Raw genomic sequence first — 13,677 nt, 5'->3', positions numbered from 1 at the left:
ATATCTCTTTTTGTTTTGGCGAGGTATGTTTACCAAGGCCAGATACTTCTTTTGCATTTGTCGACACTGTGTTTATATATATATTGTATCGTGTAGGGAAAAACCCCTAATCTTGTCGAGAAGAAAGTATATAATTCCACTATCTTTATTATATTGCAGCACCACGAGCCCGCCTCATTAAAAACCTTTCCCGGCCCCACTCGGTGCCCCGAAAAAGGAAAAGAGTGCGTCTGAAAACTCGTGGGCGTTTCAGTACATTGTAGCTTTACAAAGGAGGACTATATTTTCGACACCTAGGCGTAGAAACGCCTGAGCTGTGCCACGTTCCAGGGATTTGGCTCGTCAATCCCTGTCTTCTTGTCTTTGATTACGTATGCTCCTCCTTCGATTACTTCTGTGACGATGTAGGGTCCAAGCCATGGTGATTCGAGTTTTTCGTGACTTTTTTGGTTGAGCCGCAGAACTAAGTCACCAACTTGAAAAGACCTTGGCCGCAATCGTCGACTGTGATAGTTTTTCGAGTCCTGCCGATATTTGGCGACTCTTGACAGGACTTCGTCTCGAGCTTCATCGAGAGCATCGACATCATCCTCCAAAGCTTTTCTCGATGTTTCTTCGTCATATTCTGTGACTCTTGGAGAATCGTGCTCTATTTCTATCGGCAGGACTGCTTCGGCGCCATGAACCAGAAAGAACGGTGTTTCCTGTGTCGCCGTATTTGGTGTTGTTCGGATACTCCACAACACACTTTGTAACTCCTCCGGCCAAGTATGCCGGGCTTTTTCCAATGGTCCTAGCGAGGCGTTTCTTGATGCCATTGCGAGATGATGCCATTGGCCTTCTCGACTTGTCCATTGGTCCGAGGGTGTGCAACGGACGCAAAACTTAATTTAATGCCCACTTCGCGCAGTATGCTTTGAACTCCTTGGACGTGAAATTGCTGCCGTTATCTGTCACAATCTTGTGAGGAACTCCAAATGCGAAGACAATGCTTTTCACGAACTTAATCGCTGACGCGCCGTCCGGTGAATTTATCGGCTTTGCTTCGATCCATTTTGTAAACTTGTCGACAGCAACAAGCATATACTCATAACCTCCTGGCGAAGCTTTGTGTAACTTGCCCACCATATCGAGACCCCATTGAGCAAAGGGCCAAGATAGCGGGATTGGCATAAGTTCCGCTGCTGGTGAGTGAGGTCTTGCCGCAAACCTTTGACACGCGTCACAAGTGCGCACTATTTCCTTTGCATCCTCGATTGCTGTGAGCCAATAAAATCCTGCTCTGAAAACCTTAGCTGCGATAGCTCTGCTACTCGCGTGGTGCCCGCATATCCCTTCGTGCACATCTTTCAGGATGATTCTTCCTTCTTCGGGTGTGACGCATCTCTGTAGCACTCCCGAGATACTTCGTTTGTACAATTCCCCTTTGACCACAGTGAAAGCTTTTGATCTCCTGATTATTCGCCTTGCTTCAACTGGATCGTCGGGTATGACTTTCCTTAGGATGTATGATATGTAAGCCTGCATCCATGGAACTTGTACCATCATGACTAGTTCTTGCTCTTCTTCTTCTTCTGCTGTGTTTTTGGCGATACTCGAGGGTTTCTCTTTCTTCTCCTTTGTTTTTGCTGGCTTTGTTGATCTCTCGCTAATCTCCTCCCAGAACACGCCTGGAGGGATCGCAAGGCATTGGGACCCGATGTTTGCAAGAACGTCGGCTTCATCATTGCTCATCCTGCTGATGTGGTTTACCTCGCAACCATCAAATAGTTTTTCCAGCTCGTTGTACACCTCCTTGTATGCCATCATACTTTCGTTTACTGCATCGCATTGGTTCATGACTTGCTGTGCCACCAATTGTGAGTCGCCGAAAATTTTCAATCGGGTTGCACCGCAAGCTTTCGCCATCTTCATCCCGTGTATGAGAGCTTCATATTCTGCTTCATTGTTAGATGCGTTTGGGAACGTCATCCGCAAGACATATTTCAACTTATCGCCTTCGGGTGATACCAAGATCACGCCTGCTCCAGCTCCTTCCAATCTTTTGGACCCGTCGAAATTCATGGTCCAGGTTCTCGATAAATCTGGGGGTCCTGTGTTTTGTAGCTCCATCCACTCTGCAATGAAATCTGGTAAGACCTGCGATTTTATTGCTTTTCTTTTCATACGTGATGTCCCGAGGGAAAGTTCTATTCCCCAAAGGGAGACACGACCCGTGGCTTCTGGGTTGTTCAATATGTTTGACAAAGGAGCTTCATTGACCACTATTATCGGGTGCGCCGAAAAATAGTGTCGCAGTTTTCTTGCTGTCGTGAAAACTCCATATGCCAGTTTCTGATATTGCGGATACCTCTGTTTTGAAGGCGACAGTACTTCGCTGATGAAATATACTGGCCTTTGAACTCCATGGAGCTTGCCTTCTTCTTCTCTTTCGACTACTAAGGCCGTGCTGACCACCTGAGGTGTGGCTGCAATGTATAAGAGGAGAGGTTCTTTTTCTTTAGGCGCCACCAAGATTGGTGGTGTCGAAATTGCTCGCTTGAGGTTCTCGAAGGCTCTGTCTGCTTCTTCGTTCCATTGGAATTTTTCCCCTTGCTTGATCAATGCGTAGAACGGCAACGCCTTTTCTCCTAGCCTGGCGACGAATCTGCTTAAAGCTGCGACTCGCCCCGTTAACTGCTGTATTTCTTTCAACTTTGTTGGCTTTCTCATAGTAACGATAGCCTGTATTTTTTCGGGATTAGCTTCAATCCCCCTTGCTGATACTAAGAACCCGAGAAGTTCTCCTGCGGGTACTCCAAAAGAGCACTTTGTCGGGTTCAGCTTGAGGCAGAACTTGTCGAGGTTTTCGAAGGTTTCCTTCAAATCTTCAATCAGCGTTGACCCTTTCTTTGATGTTATTACGACATCGTCGATGTAGACTTGTACATTTTTCCCGATCTGTGTTGCTAGGCACTTCGCATCATCCGTCGATATGTTGCTCCCGCGTTTTTCAGACCAAAGGGCATTGTTTTGTAACAAAACACGCCATAAGGTGTGATGAACGCTGTTTTGGCTTCATCTTCTTCTTTTAATCTGATCTGGTTATAACCAGAATATGCGTCCAGGAAGGAAAGACGTTCACATCCTGCCGTGGAGTCGATGATTTGATCGATCCTTGGGAGGGGAAAGTGATCCTTGGGACAATGTTTATTGAGACACGTAAAGTCGACGCACATGCGAAGGACTATTGTGTGTTTCTTCGGCACCATCACCTGGGTTAGCTACCCATGTGGCTTCCGTGGATATTTCTCCGATGAACCCGGCATCTTTGAGTCGATCTATTTCCGATAACATAGCTTTGCGGCTAGGCTCTGAAAAACGCCGCAAAGGTTGCTTTACTTGGTCGTGCAAGAGGATCCAAATTGAGGTGGTGCTCGGCAAGTTCCCTGGGTACTCCCGGCATGTCGGCTGGACACCATGCGAAGATTTTCCGAGTGCTCACGGAGGAACTCGACGAGCGCGCTTTCCTATGCGACATCCATGTTTGCAGCAATAGACGTCGTTTTCTTTGGATCTGTCGGGTGGATCTGTACCTCTTTTGAATCTTTATTTATATTGAAAGTTGGCTCCTTAGATCTTCCTACCTCTGGCAACACATCATAATCAGTGAGCCTAGGTGCCGCATATTCTGCTTGCATCCCGAAAGTTTCTGACAGTCGATGGAAATCTTTGTCGCATTTATCGGCCAGTGCAAAGCTTCCTTTGATTGTGATAGGTCCCTTAGGCCCAGGCAACCTCCACAGCAGATATGTATAATGCGGCACTGCCATGAACCTAGCATATGCTGGTCGTCCCAACAAAGCGTGATACTGCGACGGGAAATCCACAACTTCGAACTCCAAATTCTCTATCCTGTAGTTCTCTCGGGTTCCAAACTGAACGTCGAGGTTGATTTTGCCCAGTGGGTAACTTGGCTTCTCTGGTGTAATCCCATGGAAACGTGTGTCAGTTGGTTTCAAGTTTGCTAGGGATATGTTCATCTTCCTCAATGTATCTGCGTACATAAGGTTTAAGCTGCTGCCGCCATCTATGAAAACTCTCGACACGTCAAAACCAGCAATTACTGCGGGTAAAATAAGTGCTGATTGTCCAGGTCGAGGAACTTGCTGTGGATGATCCGCGATTGTGAAGCCAATATCTTGCCCTGACCAGTTTAAGTATTCGACTGTTGGTGGGGGCATCTTCTCTGCCATGAACACTTGTCGAGATATCACCTTCTGCGCTCTGTTGGATGGCCTAGCTTTCTGAATCATTAGGACTGCACCATTGGAATTGGGATCAACATATGGGAGTGGTTGTGGTGCTGCCGCTATTCTGAGATGATGCCGATTTTCGTCGGTAATTGCGGGAGGAGGTGGGATGTGAATTTCACTTCTTGGCCCTTGAGGATTTCTGTTCATAGCTTGATTGTTTGCGATTCCTGCGGCTCTCAACATTGCTTGAAAATTGCGACAATCTTTCTGGAGATGTCCTGACTGCCTCTTGCCATTACTGTCGAGATAAAAGTGCATCTGACATGGTCCGTTCATCATTTCCTCGGGGGACACGTAAGGTCTTGGGAACCTTGGCCCATTATTTTGTCTGCTGCCGCGAGAATCACCTCTATTGTCGCCTTGATGCTCGTTACTCCTTTGATAATCATCGCGACTGTTTCCTCCAGAGTTTCCTCGAAAACTAGCCGATATATGGCCGGGAGCATCGTTGTTGTAGAACTGGCGAGAAAATCGCCTTCTATTTTGAAAATTTCGACCACGATCCTCTTCTGGCGACCTGTGTCGCTTGTTATATATTGCGTCTTCTCCATCTGCCCACTTGTTAGCTATCTCCATCAATGCTGAGATTGACTTGGGGTTAGTTCTCCCCAAATCCTCGACGAAATCTGCTCGTCGGATTCCTGCTACGAACGCATCTATGGCTCTCTCGTCAGATATATCCTCTGCCGAGTTTTTAATAATGTTCCACCTCTGTATATACTTTCTCATCGACTCGTCGTGTTTACGTCGGCATGCCCTCGAGCTCTTCCAACGACGCGGTTTCTTGCGGGTGGATCGGAAGTTCTTTACGAAGATTTCCTCAAAGCTTTCCCAGTCGTCGATGGAATTTATGGGGAGTTTCTTTATCCAAGATCTTGCGGCACCGCTCGGGTGGACTTGGATACTCCGCATAGTCGTTGCTCTGGTTCCTCCTACCAGCTTTACCATCTCGAGATAATCCACTAGCCAATCCTCGGGATCTTGTAGGCCATCGAATTTCTTGAAATGCTCGGGTAACTTGAATCCTTTTGGGACTCGAGTTTTTCGGACTCTTCTCGTAAAACACGGGAGCCCACACATGTCTTCGTCGGCAAGCTCTTCTGAGTGCTGACGATCTCTTCTTTCTTGTCGCGCTCTGTCCACCCTTGTTTGGGCTGCTGTGTCTCTTGCACCACTTGCTCTTGGTGGGTCCTGAACTGCTGTGTTGTGTCGTGGACTATTTTGCCTAGGATTTTCTTCGGGAGGCGTTGTTGCAAACGCTGTTCCCATTACTCCTACTCCAGCCATCGCCATATTGAACAATGGTTCTCTCGGGTCCCCAGGAGGTGGTCTAGACGCTAGGATGTAAGCCTGTGTCGCCATGTATCCTGCTTCTGGCGTTTTTGGGATGATATTTCCCCTTGTATCAATCGACATGAAGGACATGTCGAGATTTTGAATTATGTTTCCTCTCTCTGCTTCTGGTATGTTTTGTAGTCGAGACATTGCTCTCCTTCGAGCTTCTCTGTGACTATCTCCTGTATTTCCTGATTGTCGACTGAGTTCTGCTCGACGTCTGCTTGACGCGGATGCCGCCTCTTTTCTTCTGTTCAGGGAAGCTGTCTGTTTTACCAACTCTCTGTTTACTCGAGCAAGTCTATATTGATATGCTTGAAGTTCTTGCACAGTAGCAGTGGTGGTCATAGGTTCTGAACCATCCATGGCTTTCGCAGCCCTATCCCATGCTTCTTGCGGGAGTTGGACTTTGTTGCGGGGAGGATTCCCGATATATTTGGTGCCTAGACCTCTTGTGAGATCAGCGGGATCGACGTATGGATTTCCCAAATCGTCGAAAGCCTCTGATGTTTCTGGATCTGATCGGCTTGCCTCTCCTATCACATAGATCTGATGATATTTTGCACATTGATTTTTTTCAGGATTAGTGACACCATCGTATAGAGTGGTGAAGACCTTTCCGATGGCAGCAGATTTGTCGATGAAGTTGAAGCTGTCGATGCTGTCGGAGTCGCTGCTTATATAGGAGTCCGCAGACGACTCGAAGGATGTGTTGCTGAAGATCTTGGCGAGCTTTCCGCTGGCCTTGCTGTCGACGAAGCGTGTCGATGAAGACTCCTCGTCACTCGACGAAAAGTTAGAATCGTCCGCTGAAAATTCCGACGAGATCGGAACTTCGAGACGGTAGGATCCTTCCTTGTTGACGCCAAATCGGAATTTTCCGAACGTCATGATGATGGGCTCCTCCAGATAGGCACATGCATCCATACGGGAGGGCGGGTGAGGAATAAAATTGAATAGATCAGTTTTTTCCTTGTTACCTCGATCCATCGCGTTGCTTGCAGTCGATGAAGTCGAAGATCTTGAGCGTGCCATCGAAATCAGATCCTTGCAGCCTCTAGTTCCCACAGACGGCGCCAATTGACAAGGGATTAACTTGTCAATGCCTACAGATTGTAGACTAGGGTTTTGCTAGAAGTAGAGGGCAAGTAGATCTCGAAGGTTTAGGCGAAAAGTACTCGGCGATTATGAAAACTAGGGTTATGTTGACAGTAGATTCGATGCTTTCTTTGTCCCTCGACTCCCCCTTATATAGGAGGCGGAGCCGAGGGTTTCGTGATACAAAAGTTACAGAGTTCGGGAGGGATTCGTATCCAACCCGTAAGATTACAAATCTCTATCTTTCCTAATACAAACTATCTTTCCTAACCATTAAATGGGCTTCCGAGTCTTCGTATTCTTCGGGTTCTGGGCCTTCAGTAAACCCCGGGTACCATCTTTGGCAGGCCCATTGGGGATGCCTATGTCAGCCGCGCCTCCACCTCCCACTCCACCTCCTCCGGCCTCGAGCTCCTCCAAGGAGTTCGACTCCGAAGACAGCACGGGCGACCTCTGATACGTCTCCAACGTATCGATAATTTCTTATGTTCCATGCTACTTTATTGATGATACCTACATGTTTTATGCACATTATATGTCATATTTATGCATTTTCCGGAACTAACCTATTAACAAGATGCCGAAGAGCCGATTCTGTCGTTTTCTGCTGTTTTTGGTTTCGAAATCCTAGTAAGGAAATATTCTCGGAATTGGACGAAATCACCGCCCGGGGTCCTATTTTTGCACGGAGCTTCCGGAAGACCGAAGAGGGAAGGAAGTGGGGCCACGAGGTGGCCACACCATAGGGCGGCGCGGCCCGGGCCCCGGCCGCGCCGGCCTGTGGTGTGGGCCCCTCGCGCCGCCTCTTGACCTGCCCTTTCGCCTACTTAAAGCCCCCGTCGCGAAACCCCCGATACCGAGAGCCACGATACGGAAAACCTTCCGGAGACGCCGCCGCCGCGAATCCCATCTCGGGGGATTCAGGAGATCGCCTCCGGCACCCTGCCGGAGAGGGGATTCATCTCCCGGAGGACTCTTCATCGCCATGATCGCCTCCGGAGTGATGAGTGAGTAGTTCACCCCTGGACCATGGGTCCATAGCAGTAGCTAGATGGTCGTCTTCTCCTTGTTGTGCTTCATTGTTGGATCTTGTGAGCTGCCTAACATGATCAAGATCATCTATATGTAATTCTATATGTTGTGTTTGTCGGGATCCGATTGATAGAGAATACTATGTTATGGTGATTATCAATCTATTGTTTATGTGTTGTTTATGATCTTGCATGCTCTCCGTTATTAGTAGAGGCTCGGCCAAGTTTGTACTCTTAACTCCAAGAGGGAGTATTTATGCTCGATAGTGGGTTCATGCCTTCATTGACACCGGGACAGTGATGTGAAAGTTCTAAGGTTGTGATGTGCTGTTGCCACTACGGATAAAACATTGATTCTATGTCTAAGGATGTAGTTGTCGATTACATTACGCACCATACTTAATGCAATTGTCTGTTGCTTAGCAACTTAATACTGAATGAGGTTCGGATGATAACCTGAAGGTGGACTTTTTAGGCATAGATGCAGTTGGATGGCGGTCTATGTACTTTGTCGTAATGCCCAATTAAATCTCACTATATTTATCATATCATGTATATGCATTGTTATGCCCTTCTCTATTTGTCAATTATCCGACTGTAATTTGTTCACCCAACATGCTTTTATCTTATGGGAGAGACACCTCTAGTGAACTGTGGACCCCGGTCCTATTCTTTACATAGCATACAATCTACTGCAATACTTGTTTTACTATTTTCTTGCAAACAATCATCTTCCACTCGATACGTTTAATCCTTTGTTACAGCAAGCCGGTGAGATTGACAACCTCACTGTTTCGTTGGGGCAAAGTACTTTGGTTTTGTTGTGCAGATTCCACGTTGGCGCCGGAATCCCTGTTGTTGCGCCGCATCACATTTCGCCACCATCAACCTTCAACGTGCTTCTTGGCTCCTACTCGGTTCGATTAAACCTTGGTTTCATACTGAGGGAAACTTGCTTCTATACGCATCATACCTTCCACTTGGGGTTCCCAACGGACGTGTGCATCTACGCGTATCAAGCTAAATTTATGGCGCCGTTGCCGGGGAGATCAAGACACGCTGCAAGGGGAGTCTCCACTTCTCAATCTCTTTACTTTGTTTTTGTCTTGCTTTATTTTATTTACTACTTTGTTTGCTGCACCTAAACAAAACACAAAAAAATTAGTTGCTAGTTTTACTTTATTTACTGTCTTGCTCTCCATATCGAAAACACAAAAAAATTAGTTACTTGTCTTTACTTTGTTTGCCTAGTTTACTTTTTGCTTATTTCATCATGCTTAATCCTAAGTTTACTTTGGAAGAGATACCGGTAGGACGTGGGTCCATAGTTGGGAGAAATAATATAGAAGAATTTTTCAATCATGTTAGTATTACTGAAGATTTTGAAGATAGACACTTGGTAGAACTTGCACCTACCTATGAAATTGCTGCTGCTCGCTTTAGTTCGCATGTTGGAAACTAAATTTGTTAATCTCAATCCTATAATCCAACACATGTTTCTTACACTCGGTGATATGGAAGAAGGGGAAAAGAAAGATTTTGTTCTAGAAACTCTTCTTAGAGAATTTGGGGGATTAGCAAGAGAGGCTAGAAAGGTCTTAGCTAAATTTAATATGCTAGGTTCTCATACTAATTTTGTTGGTCTCCTTGAAAAAATGGACATAGATAGAATAAGATACACTAATAATATTAATGATGGTGGGGAGATCAAAGCACCAATACCATGTAAACTCCTAGCTATGAATGATGCACTAGAAAATAACTATGCTTGGCTTGTTCCTGAAAATTCGTTCGATGAGAGTAGCAAGCCCAAGACTAATGAAAAGGGAGACGCTAAAACTTATGTATCCAATATACTACGCTTAGTTGAGAAAACTCCCAACACCCCTGGTTATGATGTTGATGCTTCTACTCTCGATGTTACTTGATTTGCACTTTCTGCGCCTAGCTGAAAGGCGTTAAAGAAAAGCGCTTATGGGAGACAACCCATGTTTTTACTACAGCAATTTTTGTTTTGTTGAGTCTTGGAAGTTGTTTACTACTGTAGCAACCTCTCCTTATCATGTTTTTGTGCCAAGTAAACTTTCTATGTTAAAGTTGATGTTATATTTGGGATCGCTGCGCAGAAACAGCATTGCTGTCTGTCACGAATCTGGGCACAGGCCTCTGTAGAAAATTCTAAAAAATCTGCCAATTTACGAGCGTGATCCTCAGATATGTACGCAACTTTCATTAGTTTTGAGTTTTTCCATTTGAGCAAGTCTGGTGCCATCTTTAAATTCGTCTTTACGGACTGTTCTGTTTTTGACAGATTCTGTCTTTTATTTCGCATTGCCTCTTTTGCTATGTTGGATTCATTTCTTTGATCCATTAATGTCCAGTAGCTTTATGCAATGTCCAGAAGTGTAAAGAATGATTGTGCCACCTCTGAACATGTGAATTATTAATTGTGCACTAACCCTCTAATGAGTTTGCTTGAAGTTTGGTGTGAAGGAAGTTTTCAAGGGTCAAGAGAGGAGTATGATATACTATGATCAAGAGGAGTGAAAGCTCTAAGCTTGGGGATGCCCCCGTGGTTCACCCCTGCATATTTTAAGAAGACTCAAGCATCTAAGCTTGGGGATGCCCAAGGCATCCCCTTCTTCATCGACAACATCATCAGGTTCCTCCCCTGAAACTATATTTTTATTCAATCACATCTTGTGTTCTTTACTTGGAGCGTCGGTTTTGTTTTTGTTTTTGTTTTTGTTTGAATAAAATGGATCCTAGCATTCACTTTGTGGGAGAGAGACACGCTCCGCTGTTGCATATGGACAAATATGTCCTTAGGCTTTACTCATAATGTTCAAGGCGAAGTTTCTTCTTCGTTAAATTGTTATATGGTTGGAATTGGAAAATGCTACATGTAGTAATTCTAAAATGTCTTGGATAATGTGATACTTGGCAATTGTTGTGCTCATGTATAAGCTCTTGCATCATATACTTTGCACCCATTAATGAATAAATACATAGAGCTTGCTAAAATTTGATTTGCATATTTGGTCTCTCTAAGGTCTAGATAATATCTAGTATTGAGTTTTGAACAACAAGGAAGACGGTGTAGAGTCTTATAATGTTTACAATATGTCTTTTATATGAGTTTTGCTGCACCGGTTCATCCTTGAGTTTGCTTCAAATAACCTTGCTAGCCTAAACCTTGTATCGAGAGGGAATACTTCTCATGCATCCAAAATCCTTGAGCCAACCACTATGCCATTTGTGTCCACCATACCTACCTACTACATGGTATTTCTCCGCCATTCCAAAGTAAATTGCTTGAGTGCTACCTTTAAAATTCCATCATTCACCTTTGCAATATATAGCTCATGGGACAAAATAGCCTTAAAAACTATTGTAGTATTGAATATGTACTTATGCACTTTATCTTTTATTAAGTTGCTTGTTGTGCGATAACCATGCTTCTGGGGAACGCCATCAACTATTGTTGAATATCATGTGAGTTGCTATGCATGTCCGTCTTGTCTGAAGGATCTATCACCTTAGTGGTTGGAGCATGCAAAATTGTTAGAGAAAAACATTGGGCTGCTAACTAAAGCCATGAATCATGGTTGAAGTTTCAGTTTTGGACATATATCCTCAATCTCATATGAGAATAATAATTGTTGCTACATGCTTATGCATTTAAGAGGAGTCCATTATCCGTTGTCCATGTTGTCCCGGTATGGATGTCTAAGTTGAGAATAATCAAAAGCGAGAAATCCAAAATGCGAGCATTCTCCTTAGACCTTTGTACAGAGCGGCATGGAGGTACCCCTTTGTGACACTTGGTTGAAACATGGCATGCAAAGATCCGGTAGTCCAAGCTAAGTAGGACGAGGTGCGGGCACTATTAGTATACTATGCATGAGGCTTGCAACTTGTAAGATATAATTTACATAACTCATATGCTTTATTACTACCGTTGACAAAATTGTTTCATGTTTTCAAAATAAAAAGCTTTAGCACAAATATAACGAATCGATGCTTTCCTCTTTGAAGGACCTTTCTTTTACTTTTATTGTTGAGTCGGTTTACCTATCTCTCTCCACCTTAAGAAGCAAACACTTGTGTGAACTGTGCATTGATTCCTACATACTTGCATATTGCACTTGTTATATTACTTTATGTTGACACTATCCATGAGATATACATGTTATAAGTTGAAAGCAACCGCTGAAACTTAATCTTCCTTTGTGTTGCTTCAACACCTTTACTTTGATTTATTGCTTTATGAGTTAACTCTTATGCAAGACTTATTGATGCTTGTCTTGAAGTACTATTCATGAAAAGTCTTTGCTTTATGATTCACTTGTTTACTCATGTCATTACTTTTGTTTTGATCGCTGCATTCATTACATATGTTTACAAATAGTATGATCAAGATTATGATGGCATGTCACTTCAGAAATTATCTTTGTTATCGTTTTACCCGCTCGGGACGAGCGTAACTAAGCTTGGGGATGCTGATACGTCTCCAACGTATCGATAATTTCTTATGTTCCATGCTACTTTATTGATGATACCTACATGTTTTATGCACATTATATGTCATATTTATGCATTTTCCGGAACTAACCTATTAACAAGATGCCGAAGAGCCAGTTGCTGTTTTCTGCTGTTTTTGGTTTCAGAAATCGTAGTAAGGAAATATTCTCGGAATTGGACGAAATCACCGCCCAGGGTCCTATTTTTGCACGGAGCTTCCAGAAGACCGAAGAGGGGAGGAAGTGGGGCCACGAGGTGGCCACACCATAGGGCGGCGCGGCCCTAGCCCTGGCCGCGCCGGCCTGTGGTGTGGGCCCTCGCGCCGCCTCTTGACCTGCCCTTTCGCCTACTTAAAGCCCCCGTCGCGAAACCCCCGCATCGAGAGCCACGATACGGAAAACCTTCCGGAGACGCCGCCGCCGCGAATCCCATCTTGGGGGATTCAGGAGATCGCCTCCGGCACCCCGCCGGAGAGGGGATTCATCTCCCGGAGGACTCTTCATCGCCATGATCGCCTCCGGAGTGATGAGTGAGTAGTTCACCCCTGGACCATGGGTCCATAGCAGTAGCTAGATGGTCGTCTTCTCCTTGTTGTGCTTCATTGTTGGATCTTGTGAGCTGCCTAACATGATCAAGATCATCTATATGTAATTCTATATGTTGTGTTTGTCGGGATCCGATTGATAGAGAATACTATGTTATGGTGATTATCAATCTATTGTTTATGTGTTGTTTATGATCTTGCATGCTCTCCGTTATTAGTAGAGGCTCTGGCCAAGTTTGTACTCTTAACTCCAAGAGGGAGTATTTATGCTCGATAGTGGGTTCATGCCTTCATTGACACTCGGGACAGTGTGATGAAAGTTCTAAGGTTGTGATGTGCTTGTTGCCACTAGGGATAAAACATTGATTCTATGTCTAAGGATGTAGTTGTCGATTACATTACGCACCATACTTAATGCAATTGTCCGTTGCTTAGCAACTTAATACCGAATGAGGTTCGGATGATAACTCGAAGGTGGACTTTTTAGGCATAGATGCAGTTGGATGGCGGTCTATGTACTTTGTCGTAATGCCCAATTAAATCTCACTATATTTATCATATCATGTATATGCATTGTTATGCCCTTCTCTATTTGTCAATTGCCCGACCGTAATTTGTTCACCCAATATGCTTTTATCTTATGGGAGAGACACCTCTAGTGAACTGTGGACCCCGGTCCTATTCTTTACATAGCATACAATCTACTGCAATACTTGTTTTACTATTTTCTTGCAAACAATCATCTTCCACTCGATACGTTTAATCCTTTGTTACAGCAAGCCGGTGAGATTGACAACCTCACCTGTTTCGTTGGGGCAAAGTACTTTGGTTTTGTTGTGCGGATTCCACG

The sequence above is a fragment of the Lolium rigidum genome, chromosome 1, assembly GCF_022539505.1.
Source record: "Lolium rigidum isolate FL_2022 chromosome 1, APGP_CSIRO_Lrig_0.1, whole genome shotgun sequence".
Lineage (NCBI taxonomy): Eukaryota > Viridiplantae > Streptophyta > Magnoliopsida > Poales > Poaceae > Lolium > Lolium rigidum.
The sequence above is the reverse complement of the archived record's forward strand: the minus strand, read 5'-3'. Positions refer to the sequence as shown.